The sequence below is a fragment of the Protomyctophum parallelum genome (assembly GCF_964188405.1).
Source record: "Protomyctophum parallelum genome assembly, chromosome: 1".
Classification (NCBI taxonomy): Eukaryota; Metazoa; Chordata; class Actinopteri; order Myctophiformes; family Myctophidae; genus Protomyctophum; species Protomyctophum parallelum.
In genome coordinates, this window is record NC_139697.1 from 16115840 (window position 1) to 16128821 (window position 12982).

At 47.4% G+C, this 12982-nt stretch overlaps 1 protein-coding gene across 1 annotated transcript in view; it reads left to right on the forward strand.

The window, feature by feature from the left end:
* Positions 1 to 1082: 1082 nt before the first annotated feature.
* The window catches only part of elmo1 (engulfment and cell motility 1 (ced-12 homolog, C. elegans)), a gene marked incomplete at its 3' end in the record, with an annotated part of 190733 nt that continues 178833 nt past the window's right edge, over positions 1083 to 12982 (forward strand). Inside the window, exon 1 of the mRNA XM_083766926.1 lies at positions 1083 to 1129. The remainder of the gene's footprint in view (positions 1130 to 12982) is intronic.

Consider the following 12982-nt stretch of genomic DNA (forward strand, 5'->3'; position numbering starts at 1 on the left):
ATGCTGCCCAGGCTACTGGTTAACTAACTAAACATTAAAGGATATGCTGCCCAGGCTACTGGTTAACTAACTAAACATTGAAGGATATGCTGCCCAGGCTATAGGTTAACTAAACATTAAAGGATATGCTGCCCAGGCTATAGATTAACTAAACATTAAAGGATATGCTGCCCAGGCTATAGATTAACTAACTAAACATTAAAGGATATGCTGCCCAGGCTACTGGTTAACTAACTAAACATTAAAGGATATGCTGCCCAGGCTACTGGTTAACTAACTAAACATTAAAGGATATGCTGCCCAGGCTACTGCATGGTTAACTAACTAAACATTGAAGGATATGCTGCCCAGGCTACTGGTTAACTAACTAAACATTGAAGGATATGCTGCCCAGGCTACTGGTTAACTAACTAAACATTGAAGGATATGCTGCCCAGGCTACTGGTTAACTAACTAAACATTGAAGGATATGCTGCCCAGGCTACTGGTTAACTAACTAAACATTAAAGGATATGCTGCCCAGGCTACTGGTTAACTAACTAAACATTGAAGGATATGCTGCCCAGGCTATAGATTAACTAACTAAACATTGAAGACACAATTAAGTGAAGACGGAAAAGTGAGGACGCAAATTGTGATTGGCCAGAATGAGATCATTGAGTAGTATGACGATAAGAGCGCCCCTCACTTCGCACGGGTGTGATTTCTGTGTCACCACTGTAGGCTAATTAATTGGTCGCCATCATCATCATCATCAGAGAGAGAGAGAGATAGAGATAGAGAGACCTTCAACCCAGGCAGGGCAGCAGGCAGCCAGCAGACGGCGTAAGAAAACATAGGGGAAGTGAAAACATCAGCACTATCTGTGCGTGTGGCGTGTGTATGTGTGACTGACTGTGTGTACGAGAGAGAGAGAGAGAGAGAGAGAGAGAGAGAGAGAGAGAGAGAGAGAGAGAGAGAGAGAGAGAGAGAGAGAGAGAGAGAGAGAGAGAGAGAGAGAGAGAGAGAGAGAGAGAGAGAGAGAGAGAGAGACACACACACACACACACACACACAAGGACCAACTCACTCACACAACATCAGCGCTTTCTTTGCGCGAAACGAGAAGTCTCTCCGCTGCCTGCTCAAGGTTTGTGCTTTTTGTTTTGAGTGATTCTGAGACACACGTCTGTCTGTCTGTCTGTCTGTCTGCTGTTGTTATATTGTTGTTGTTATGGTCGCAACATAAATAGCGTCCAAGTGTTGGCGATGCTTTTTGATCCGCTGTGATCTTATTATGATCTGACGTATCTCTTCGGGCGTTTATAGTTACATGTATGTTACTATGTAGCGTGTCGTTATGAGAACATCATTCTCTGTCTGTCTCGACTCCCTCTCTCTCCGCTCTCTATCTAATCTTATAGTCTCTCTATCTATCACGCCCGTTCGTTCGTTGTATACTTGTGGAGTCTGACTGACTGACTGATTAAATATCGCATGTCTTCTGTTCTATCTTCGCACTATAGTCTTGTAAGTGCGTGGTGCTGTGCTCACTGCTTTGGTGAATGAATCGTGCACGCTGCCACACACACACACACACACACACACACACACACACACACACACACACACACACACACACACACACACACACACACACACACACACACACACGCAGACAGGCATGCTTCAAGGGCTGGCATCAGGAAGAGAGTATGATCAGTATTCTATCGAGTCTGACTATATAGCTTCCCTATCTAAAAGATGATAGTCCAAATGGATTCATATAAATCTATGAATGATATATGATGATCGACCCCCCCCCCCCCCCCCCCAAGGCTAACAGGCGGCTCGTTTCGCAGTGTGTGTGTGTGTGGGGGGGGGGGGGGGGGGGAATTGCGCACGCACGAAAACCCATGTTGTGTCACTTTGATGCACTTCTTCTTGTTGTTCTGTTCTCTCTTTCTCTCTCTCTGTTGCAAAACAACCAAACAAGTGCAGATATGTTGCAAGTTGTGAACCAGAGGGGGGCTCTGGTATAGTGTCAAAGCGTGTGTGTGTGTGTGTGTGTGTGTGTGTGTGGGGGGGGGGTGCTACAACAGAAGAACAACACAGCTTGTTTGTCAAACTGCTGTGTGACACTGCCCTCCCTCCCTCCCTGCTGGCTCTATAAGAAAGTAGTGGTGCGGCATTTTATAGAAGCCTCTATTTTCTGCCCCCAAACAGCTAATTAAAGAGCCGCCGCTTTAATGATGTGGTTGAGTAGGAGCTGTGCTGCTAGCCTAACTGTAGTGCTGTGCTGTGCTGGTCATTCCACAAGGCCATGTGTGTGTGTGTGTGTGTGAGAGATCATGATCAGACTGTAAAAAGCAGAAGCATAGACACAGCCTCCTCCTCAGATGTGCATTTTTTAGCTTTTCCTCAAGTCTAGTATAAAGAATGAGTACATGAATATAACAAACTATTGCTCCACTGTAGCAGTGGGCAAAGTAACTATACATACATGTATGCAGCACTGTACCATTTGGAGGCGCGCTGCTTTTACTTTACTGGAGTATTTCCAGTTTTCTGTACTTTTACTGTAGGCCTACTTCTGCTCCACTACAGCTAAGAGGCAAATTACTCTACTATACAGTTATTTGAAAACTTTACATACTATCTATCTATCTATATATCTATCTATCTATCTATCTATCTATCTATCTATCTATCTATCTATCTATCTATCTATCTATCTATCTATCTATCTATCTATCTATCTATCTATCTATCTATCTATCTATCTATCTATCTATCTATCTATCTATCTAGTGTCGTCGCCGTCAGGGCAGAAACCTCTCTCATCTACTATTTTCAAAATATCGATCCGTCATTATCAAAATATATATAATTTGGTTCTATACCAAAAACAAACACAGTGAGAGAGCAGTGTGTTTCGGCAGGTAAACTAGTACTACTGCAGTGTATGATAACCGCTGCAATAAAGGTTTTGTTATGTCAGGGAAAGTATGTTTAACCCATTTTTGACCCAAGTTAAAAACATTCACTTTGAAAGAATATATATTCAAAGATTTGCGCCACATGTTTACGACTTTTCAAAAATAGCAGACCTACAAGCTCGTAGCGCGCCACCGCTACGAGCTTGTAGGTCTGCTATTTTTTCAATAGCTAAATTATAACATAATGTTTAATACACCAAAAGGGGTTCCTGCCCAAAATGGGGTAAATGCCCTTTTAAATACCTGCAAGGGTCCAATATTTGGACCCCAGAAACCGTCCTATAGACCAGTGGTTTTCAACAGGCGGTCCGGGGACCACCAGTGGTCCTTGAGAAGGGGTTCCATGGGTGGCCCCCAGCTAAATGATGGAGAGTTGGTAACCAAATGGACCCTTTTATTAGATATTTAGTTTAGTGAGGGTAAAGCGATTTACGTTTTTTTTTACGCTCTCAAGAGTTCTAATTATTGTTAACCCATTCTGACCTGAGATCAGATTCTAAAAAATGTCAGTCGTTCTTCGATTTTTCAAAAATAGCAGACCTACAAGCTCGTAGCGCGCCACCGAGTGGCGCGCTACGAGCTTGTAGATCTGCTATTTTTCAATAGCTAAAGCATAACATGATGCTAACACCAAAATGGGTTCCCCGTTCAGAATGGGTTAAACATCTGCATGACTTAATTCAATGTTTGCCTGTTATCTCTCCACATACCAATAATACAGCATGGAAAATGTGGACAAAGTCTTATCCGACAACGACAGATGTATTCTTTAGTTTTGGGTCAGAGAGGCTAAATGTCATCAAATGTCAAATGTCCAAATATATAATGGTCCTTGAAATGAAAAGGGTTGAAAAGCACTGGTCTGCATGCTCTCTTTGAGAGGTCCTGCTCTATAGATAACAAGCCCCACAAAAACACAACCTGCAGCAGCTATAGAGCAACATTTGCAGAAAACAAAAGTCTCTTCTAATACGCAGACACGACATGGCAACAGTGCGTGGCTCCTGCAGACAAGTCGTAACAGAGCGAGAGAGCCTCTGTTTACATGCTTTGTTGGTCCCACTGTGTGTGTGTGTGTCAGTACCACCAGGGGTCTTTGAGGAGGTTCCAGGTGGTCCCCAGCTAAATGATGTTGGTAACCAAATGGACCCTTTATAGATCTTTAACTCTTGAGAATGTGAAACGAAACAATTTTGTCTTGTTTCACGCTGTCTCTCAAGTATTGTTAAAACATCTGTAATACTTCATTTAGAAGAAGTTTACACAATCGGATAATGTCTAAGAATGTTTATTTTTGTTATCAACGTTTGCCTGTTATCTCTCCTAATGGTACCAACATCAATACAACATGGAATTGTGGACAACATCTTATCCGACGACAACAGATTATTCTTTAGTTATGGGTCTGAGAGGCTAAATCAGAGCATACTTATTTACATGCACCCCGACAGTGCGTGCAGGGCCAATAAGGAGGTATAGGGCCCGCACACCATTCTTTTATTAAATATTTACTTTATTGAATTAAACGACGTTTCGATCTTGATAGATCTTCGTCAAGTCAGTATACAGATGCACACTTTTATCCATTCCCCTCAGATTGAGTCTATAGCGAGGCTAGATGTCATCAAAGGGTGGTTCCGTGGCTCAAAAAGCCGAATTAATAATATAGCCACTGGTTTGCTTTACATGCTCTGTTGGTCACACAGCAGTTGAAAACTTGAGTTACTTTGGCGATTTTGATTACATTGATATTTGTACATTGATATACATTTCGGCCATTTGCGACACATTGTGAGCTTGTATACTCGGCTATTTTCAAAAGATTTTCTACACATTTTGAACTTCAATACTGCAATACTTTTAGTACTTTAAGTACATTTTGATGCTGATACTTTTGTACTTTTACTCAAGTAGTACATTTTCAATTCCTTACTTTTACTTGTAACGAAATACTTCTAAATTTCAGTATTAGTACTTTTACTTAAGTAAAACAATTGAGTACTTTTTCCACCACTGGCGCTGTGCGAACTCCCAGGATCCAAACCGCTGATAACACACACACACACACACACACACACACACACACACACACTGGCAAAATATAGCCTCACGTACACAAACAACACAGTGGCTATCACAGCATGTCATCACACAGAGACACACACTTCAAGGCAACACACACACACACACACACACCCACACACACACACACACACACACACACAGTACAGTATGAGAGAGAAGTGTAAAGTCTGAGCTCAGCTGAGAGGGTCATTGAAAGTTTCTTGTTTGTTCAGAGTTGCCTTTGAGGTTCACTTCATTCATGTGATGTTGCAGAGAGCGTTGTTCACGTTGAAAATATGTCGCGTCATCACACACACACACGCACGCACACACACACACACGCACACGCACACGCACACGCACACGCACACTTGAGACGAAGCAGTGAAAGGTCCTGAAAGGTACATAACGTCAGTCTTACCCAATACCCAATCTTTCTGTTTTATGAACACAAGGCTGCTGTACTTTATATACCTCATATATTTAAATGCTGAAACTAAACCGGTTCATCTCATACGTAATGCGTAAGGGGTGGGGCGGAGTGGAGCGGGCGACATATGCCCTTTACTGAGCTGCATTCAAGACACTTGCCTTGTGTCTGACACCTGACTTGTGTCTCAACACAGCTTTGATGGGTGTGTTCTGCCCCCCTCCCCCCCTCCCCCCATCAGACAAAATGTCAAACCATAACATGGGCTTCCATTGGAAATGCATTGGAGCGGCCATTAAACACAGACAGACACAAGACAGACACAAGACAGGTGTCTTGAATGTGTGAACACAGCCCAGTAAGGTCATATGTCGACCCCGCCCCCGCTCACCTCCTGGTGCTGCGGCCATCTTGGATCCTAAACACAATATAAACGAATGGGAGAGGGGGGGGGGGGGGGGGGGGGGGCGAGAAAGGCCCTTATTAGGGTCAGGATCCCTGGAACCCAAAGGAACCGGACCCAACATTGAGGAAACAGGAATTGGTTCCGTTACACATGGAAATATTATTTTCCGTAAACAGGTTTTTTATCACACTGTCAGAGATGGTTTATGTGTGGACTTGACGTCTGCCATAATATACAATTACAATACCGGTGGTTAAAAAGAACCACAATAACTCTGAGAGCGTACACATGGAACCAAATGGACCCGTACGGGTCCATTTGGTTCCATGTGTACGCTCTCAGAGTTACAGTCTACAGACCTTCTAAGGGTCCATTTGGAATCCAGGAATGCTTAACCCATGACCGGAGAACGATTCTACAAAATGTCTTCTAAATCCTGACAGTTTTCTGTCAGCAAACTATTTCATCTTAAAAGGCCCCCTGAAAAATCAGAAGCAAAGATTTGAGTTTAAAACGTTGGCTCCGAAAGAATATATAGTCAAAGATGTGTCACATTTTCACGATTTTACAAAAATAGCAGACCTACAGTACAAGCTCGTATAGTGTGCCACTCGGTGGCGTGCTATATGAGCTTGTAGATCTGCTATTTTTCAATAGCTAAAAGTATAACGTGACGCCTAAAAACACCAAAAGGGGTTCCCGCCCCAAAATGGGTTAATATCTCCATATTCTAGCTTTGATTGTTTTTCGTGAATGCACGGATTGAACGCCTATACTTGATCATAAGACATACATCGTCACACAAAAAGCATCAAAAGTAGCAGATCCACAAGCTCAAAACGCGCCACGAAGCTTGTAGATGAGCTAATTTTTTTAATTTGAAGAAAAGTTACAGTTTGGACATATTATGAGGTTTCCACCTGACAGACGGAATGTTTGAGGAACGTGATTTTATGGGAGACCGACCGACCGACCGGTCAGTCAGGCTATAGTAAGTTTTGGATAAAGAACGCACATTCTTTTTGAACAAGCGCGGCGTAACGTAATGCTAGGCAGCGTATCACAGGGCATGTGAGGGGAAGAGAGGGGAAACCAGTCCATTAAGATGGATGGATAGCAGGCGAGGGAAAACATACATCAATGGGACAACAATTTACATACCTCCCCGCCTCCCCTCGGGGCGAGCTGGACTCACAGAGGGAGCGGGGAGAGTGTGTGTGTGTGTGTGTGTGTGTGTGTGTGTGTGTGGGAGAGCGTGTAAAGAGGAGGAATAGGAAAGGGAGGGTGACTTGAGAGGTTGATGCCAGAGATGATAAAAAGTTTTAAGAAGCAACTCAAGCACTGCCAGAGAGGGAGATAAAAGTCAGTGAGCGGAGGAGGGGGAGAGAGAGAGGGGGGGAGGTGTGGTGGAGGAGGTGTGACTGGCAGACCAGAGGAGAGAGAGGTGGTGGTGTGACTGGCAGACCAGAGGAGAGAGAGGTGGTGGTGGTGGTGTGACTGGCAGACCAGAGGAGAGAGAGGTGGTGGTGGTGGTGTGACTGGCAGACCAGAGGAGAGAGAGGTGGTGGTGGAGGAGGTGTGACTGGCAGACCAGAGGAGAGAGAGGTGGTGGTGGTGGTGGTGTGACTGGCAGACCAGAGGAGAGAGAGGTGTGGTGGTGGTGTGACTGGCAGACCAGAGGAGAGAGAGGTGGTGGTGGTGGTGTGACTGGCAGACCAGAGGAGAGAGAGGTGTGGTGGTGGTGTGACTGGCAGACCAGAGGAGAGAGAGGTGGTGGTGTGACTGGCAGACCAGAGGAGAGAGAGGTGGTGGTGGTGGTGTGACTGGCAGACCAGAGGAGAGAGAGGTGGTGGTGGTGGTGGTGTGACTGGCAGACCAGAGGAGAGAGAGGTGGTGGTGGTGGTGTGACTGGCAGACCAGAGGAGAGAGAGGTGGTGGTGGTGGTGGTGGTGTGACTGGCAGGCCAGAGGAGAGAGAGGTGGTGGTGGTGGTGGTGGTGTGACTGGCAGGCCAGAGGAGAGAGAGGTGGTGGAGGAGGAGGTGTGACTGGCAGGCCAGAGGAGAGAGAGGTGGTGGTGGTGGTGTGACTGGCAGACCAGAGGAGAGAGAGAGGTGGTGGTGGTGGTGGTGTGACTGGCAGACCAGAGGAGAGAGAGGTGGTGGTGGAGGTGTGACTGGCAGACCAGAGGAGAGAGAGGTGGTGGTGGAGGAGGTGGTGTGACTGGCAGACCAGAGGAGAGAGAGGTGGTGGTGGAGGAGGTGGTGTGACTGGCAGACCAGAGGAGAGAGAGGTGGTGGTGGAGGAGGTGGTGTGACTGGCAGACCAGAGGAGAGAGAGAGGTGGTGGAGGTGTGACTGTCAGACCAGAGGAGAGAGAGGTGGTGGTGGAGGAGCTGTGACTGTCAGACCAGAGGAGAGAGAGGTGGTGGAGGAGGAGGAGCTGTGACTGGCAGACCAGAGGAGAGAGAGGTGGTGGTGGTGGAGGAGGTGTGACTGGCAGACCAGAGGAGAGAGAGGTGGTGGTGGAGGTGTGACTGGCAGACCAGAGGAGAGAGAGGTGGTGGTGGTGGAGGAGGTGTGACTGGCAGACCAGAGGAGAGAGAGGTGGTGGTGGTGTGACTGCATGGCAGACCAGAGGAGAGAGAGGTGGTGGTGGAGGAGGTGGTGTGACTGGCAGGCCAGAGGAGAGAGAGGTGGTGGTGGAGGAGGAGGTGTGACTGGCAGACCAGAGGACAGGAGATACAGAGGGGCTTGTAAACGGTCACGGTAGCCTGCAGGTGAGCTGAATGATTAGAGCAGACAGTGGTCCTCAAAGTGGGCGCCGTGGCCCCCTATAGGTTGCCATGACACATCCAGTCCTAGTGGTGCCTCCCAATACTTAGATGATATTTGATTGGAATGAATCACTTCAGTTTAACCCATTCTGACCCGAGATCAGATTCATACGAGGTTTCCACTGGACACACACTGGTCTGATTAACCCATTCTGACCCGAGATCAGATTCTAAAAATGTCAGTCGTTCTTCGATTAATTTTTAGTAGCGCGCCACTCGGTGGCGCGCTACTAAAAACCTCTTGGAGAGCCCTGCAGCCCCCCTGGGGAGCAGAACCTTTGTGTTAGAGAGCCCTGCAGCCCCCCTGGGGAGCAGAACCTCTGTGTTAGAGAGCCCTGCAGCCCCCCTGGGGAGCAGAACCTCTGTGTTAGAGAGCCCAGCAGCCCGCCTGGGGAGCAGAACCTCTTGGTTAGAGAGCCCAGGAGTCCCCGGTTCCATTCCAGGCCTGGCACAACAGCAACGTTACCATTCATGACTGCATGGTCGAACTAAGTGTCCTTGAGCAAGACAAGGTACTGTATATACACTATAGGCCCTGCATGTGGGAACCAGACTGACGGTTCCCTTCCCAGTTCAATCCCGTTCAGCTCGCTCAGAGAGTTAGTGACGAAGTGTCCTTGAGCAAGACTCTGAACCCCTAAACGCGCGTGCGTGTGTGCGTGCAGAATGTAAAGCACATTGTAAAGCACCTTGGATAAAGGCGCTATATAAAACGCGCCATTTATTTCAGCTGGGTTGAGCTGAAACATAATTCCCCCACGCAAGGAGGACGATATATTAATATGCAGTGTTTTCTGTTCACGTGTGAGGATGCATCTTGATAAGCAACTGTAGGGCAGGACTTAGGCGCGCAAACCTCTTAAAGACTCGCTAAACATCTGACCTGCAGTGTTGCATTACACGCGCCTTCCTGTTATACAATAAAACAACAAAAAAAAGAGAGACCTGGGCCATGCGGCGCTCGCCGTCGCTCGAGTATAATCCTGTTAATTTATCCGGGTTTACGACCTCCTCACAGCCACGAGTCCAGGCCCGAGGGCGGCTGCCATTTTTTTTCTTTTCTCTCCAACGTCCTCACTTCCACCCCCCCCCCCCCCCCCCCCCCTCAGCCTATATGGTTGTCAGGAGTTTCTTTAACACCCCGTGGAGGAGATGAGGACATGTTTATTTGGGAGAGGCGGCTAACGAGAGCTACGGGGCCTTTGCTGTGGCCAATAAAACCATACTTTTTCTCCGCATTCCTCCTCCTCGCGTACAGTGCCCCCCCTCCACCCCGAGGTGGCTGTAAAACTACAATATGATGCTGCTGGTGCGTTTCATTGCTGGACAGGGAGGGGGGGGGGGGGGCAGCGGGCGGTCAGCTGGTCAACTCAAGGCTGCATACACTCTGAACTAGACAATGATGTGGTAGAATTTGCAATGATTTAATCCATTCTGACCTGAGATCAGATTCTAAAAATGTCTTCTACATCCTGACTGTTTTCTGAAAAAGCCATGTTTCTATGTCAGTCGTTCTTCGATTTCTCAAAAATAGCAGACCTACAAGCTCATAGCGCGCCACTCGGTGGCGCGCTATGAGCTTGTAGATCTGCTATTTTTCAATAGCTAATGCATGACATGATGCTAACACCAAAAGGGGTTCCCGCCCCAAAATGGGTTAATCCAGAGCAATTTACAGTAAGCAAGGTAAACAAAAGGTATAATGCATCAAATGCAGAGACTCCGTAATCTATAGGATCATAAATAATGTACATTGAAAACTAACAAATAATTATGAAGGTCAACAAATTAACCTGGGCTGGCACGCTAAATAACCTGCTGTCTAAATTATATTTTTAATCAGACCAGTGTGTGTCCCAGTGGAAACCTCGTATGAATCTGATCTCGGGTCAGAATTGGGTTAACGTTTGACTGCGTGGTCGTCAAGGCTGGGGTTAAGTGTAACGGCAAGTTCTACATGTGCTAAAGTGGAGCCTGTGAACTGAAGTTGAGCCTTCAGATTACGGCGGACGGATTAGGAGTGACTGCAGTTCTAATTGTAATGGGGAGTATAAATTACAACGTTTGGGAACCATGAGGTATAGAGGAGTCTGGGACCTGTGGAGCGTTTGTCCCGGCCAGACGTTTGGGAACCATGAGGTATAGAGGAGTCTGGGACCTGTGGAGCGTTTGTCCCGGCCAGACGTTTGGGAACCATGAGGTATAGAGGAGTCTGAGACCTGTGGAGCGTTTGTCCCGGCCAGACGTTTGGGAACCATGAGGTATAGAGGAGTCTGGGACCTGTGGAGCGTTTGTCCCGGCCAGAGTACTCTAGTAAGAGAGTGGCGACACTATAGCGTTGACTCCCATTGTAACAATGGAATGCGGAAGTGCTCATTCTATCTCAATGGGATAGTTCCAGCCATAGGAGCAATGTGTGGAACTATCGCCCATAGGCACCCGCTTTGTATCAATGGGATAGTTCCAGCCATAGGAGCAATGTGTGGAACTATAGCCCATAGGCACCCGCTTTGTATCAATGGGATAGTTCCAGCCATAGGAGCAATGTGTGGAACTATCGCCCATGTAGCTACTCTCCTACTCTACTACTCTGGTCCCGGTCAGGTGTTTTATGGAAGATTCTGACAGCCTCCCTGTGTAGGTTGACCCATTCTGGGCCCTTTTGTTCCATTTAGTTAAACCTCAGTTACAGACCTTCAAAAAGGGTCCATTTGTAACCCTGGAGGGTTCCTGCTGGACGTCCACTTTTGACAACCAGCGGACGAGTCTAACTTACGGAGTGTCCTCCGCGTTCGACCACAGTCAGGCATACTTGAAAATTTATGTCCAGAGTTCACAGAGTTCCTAATCCCATGCCAGAGACCCCCCCCCCCCCTCCTCCTCCTCCTCCTCCTCCTCCTAAAACCAAAAACACTGAAAAATAAGTTCTTCACCTCAAGGAATAATATCACTTGGTCACCCGCTATCGACCACAGTCACGAAGTCTGAGAGGAGAGAGAGAGGGAGGGAGGGATAGAGAGGGAGAGAGAGAATGCAGCAACACACGGAGCCAAAAAACCTTGCAGTTCAGTTCAACGCAGGGAGTTTGCCAGTCCAAGTCGTCATAGTGTGTGCACGTGTGTGTGTGTGCACGTGTGTGTGTGTGTGTGTGTGTGTGTGTGCGTGTGTGTGATGACGCGACATCTTTTCAACGTGAACAACGCTCTCTGCAACATCACATGAATGAAGTGAACCTCAAAGGCAACTCTGAACAAACAAGAAACTTTCAATGACCCTCTCAGCTGAGCTCAGACTTTACACTTCTCTTTCATACACACACCCAGAATACAAGCACGCACATTTTTTTTAATGTTGCCACTACTGTTGGAGCAGCCATAAACTAAACGGGTTCATCTCGATGTTCTGGAGCATCTTTGTAATGTTAGTGTTAGTGAAAAGCAGGTAAAGAGTAACGTTTGAGGCAGACTAACATCAGTCACTCTACCGTTCACTGTAGTAGAAGAGGTGCGCCTACAGGAAATACGTAAGCTGCGACCATGAGTCCCGTTTCTTTGCCCCCAAGTGGGGCCGGTACGGTAACAATAGGCCTGTATATATATATACCCATTTTTTTTCTAATATATTTTTTATCCCACGATTTTGTAACCCATTTTTCACCCCTGTGTCAATCATCTAATGTGATCCTGGGCTCTACACACCCTCCACCAACCTAGTCCCCATATATGGGGGACAAGGGGAGAGCAACGGACTTGAACTCATGCTTCCTTCATGCCTGAGTGTCCAAGTTGCTCCTTTACACCTGACAGGGGGGAGTTTCCCTGGTTGGACGTAGCGCGTGGAAGGAACACGTTATTCCAACCAGTTCCTTTCCCCCTCCATCAGGCGCCCCGGCTGGCCAGGGGGAGGCAGTTTAGTGACCAGGACATGTGAGGGTACCTACCCTAGGGGACACGGGGAGAACATGTGAGGGTACCTACCCTAGGGGACACCATGTGAGGGTACCTACCCTAGGGGACACGGGGAGAACATGTGAGGGTACCTACCCTAGGGGACACGGGGAGAACATGTGAGGGTACCTACCCTAGGGGACACGGGGAGAACATGTGAGGGTACCTACCCTAGGGGACACGGGGAGAACATGTGAGGGTACCTACCCTAGGGGACACGGGGAGAACATGTGAGGGTACCTACCCTAGGGGACACGGGAGAACATGTGAGGGTACCTACCCTAGGGGACACGGGGAGAACATGTGAGGGTACCCCACCCTAG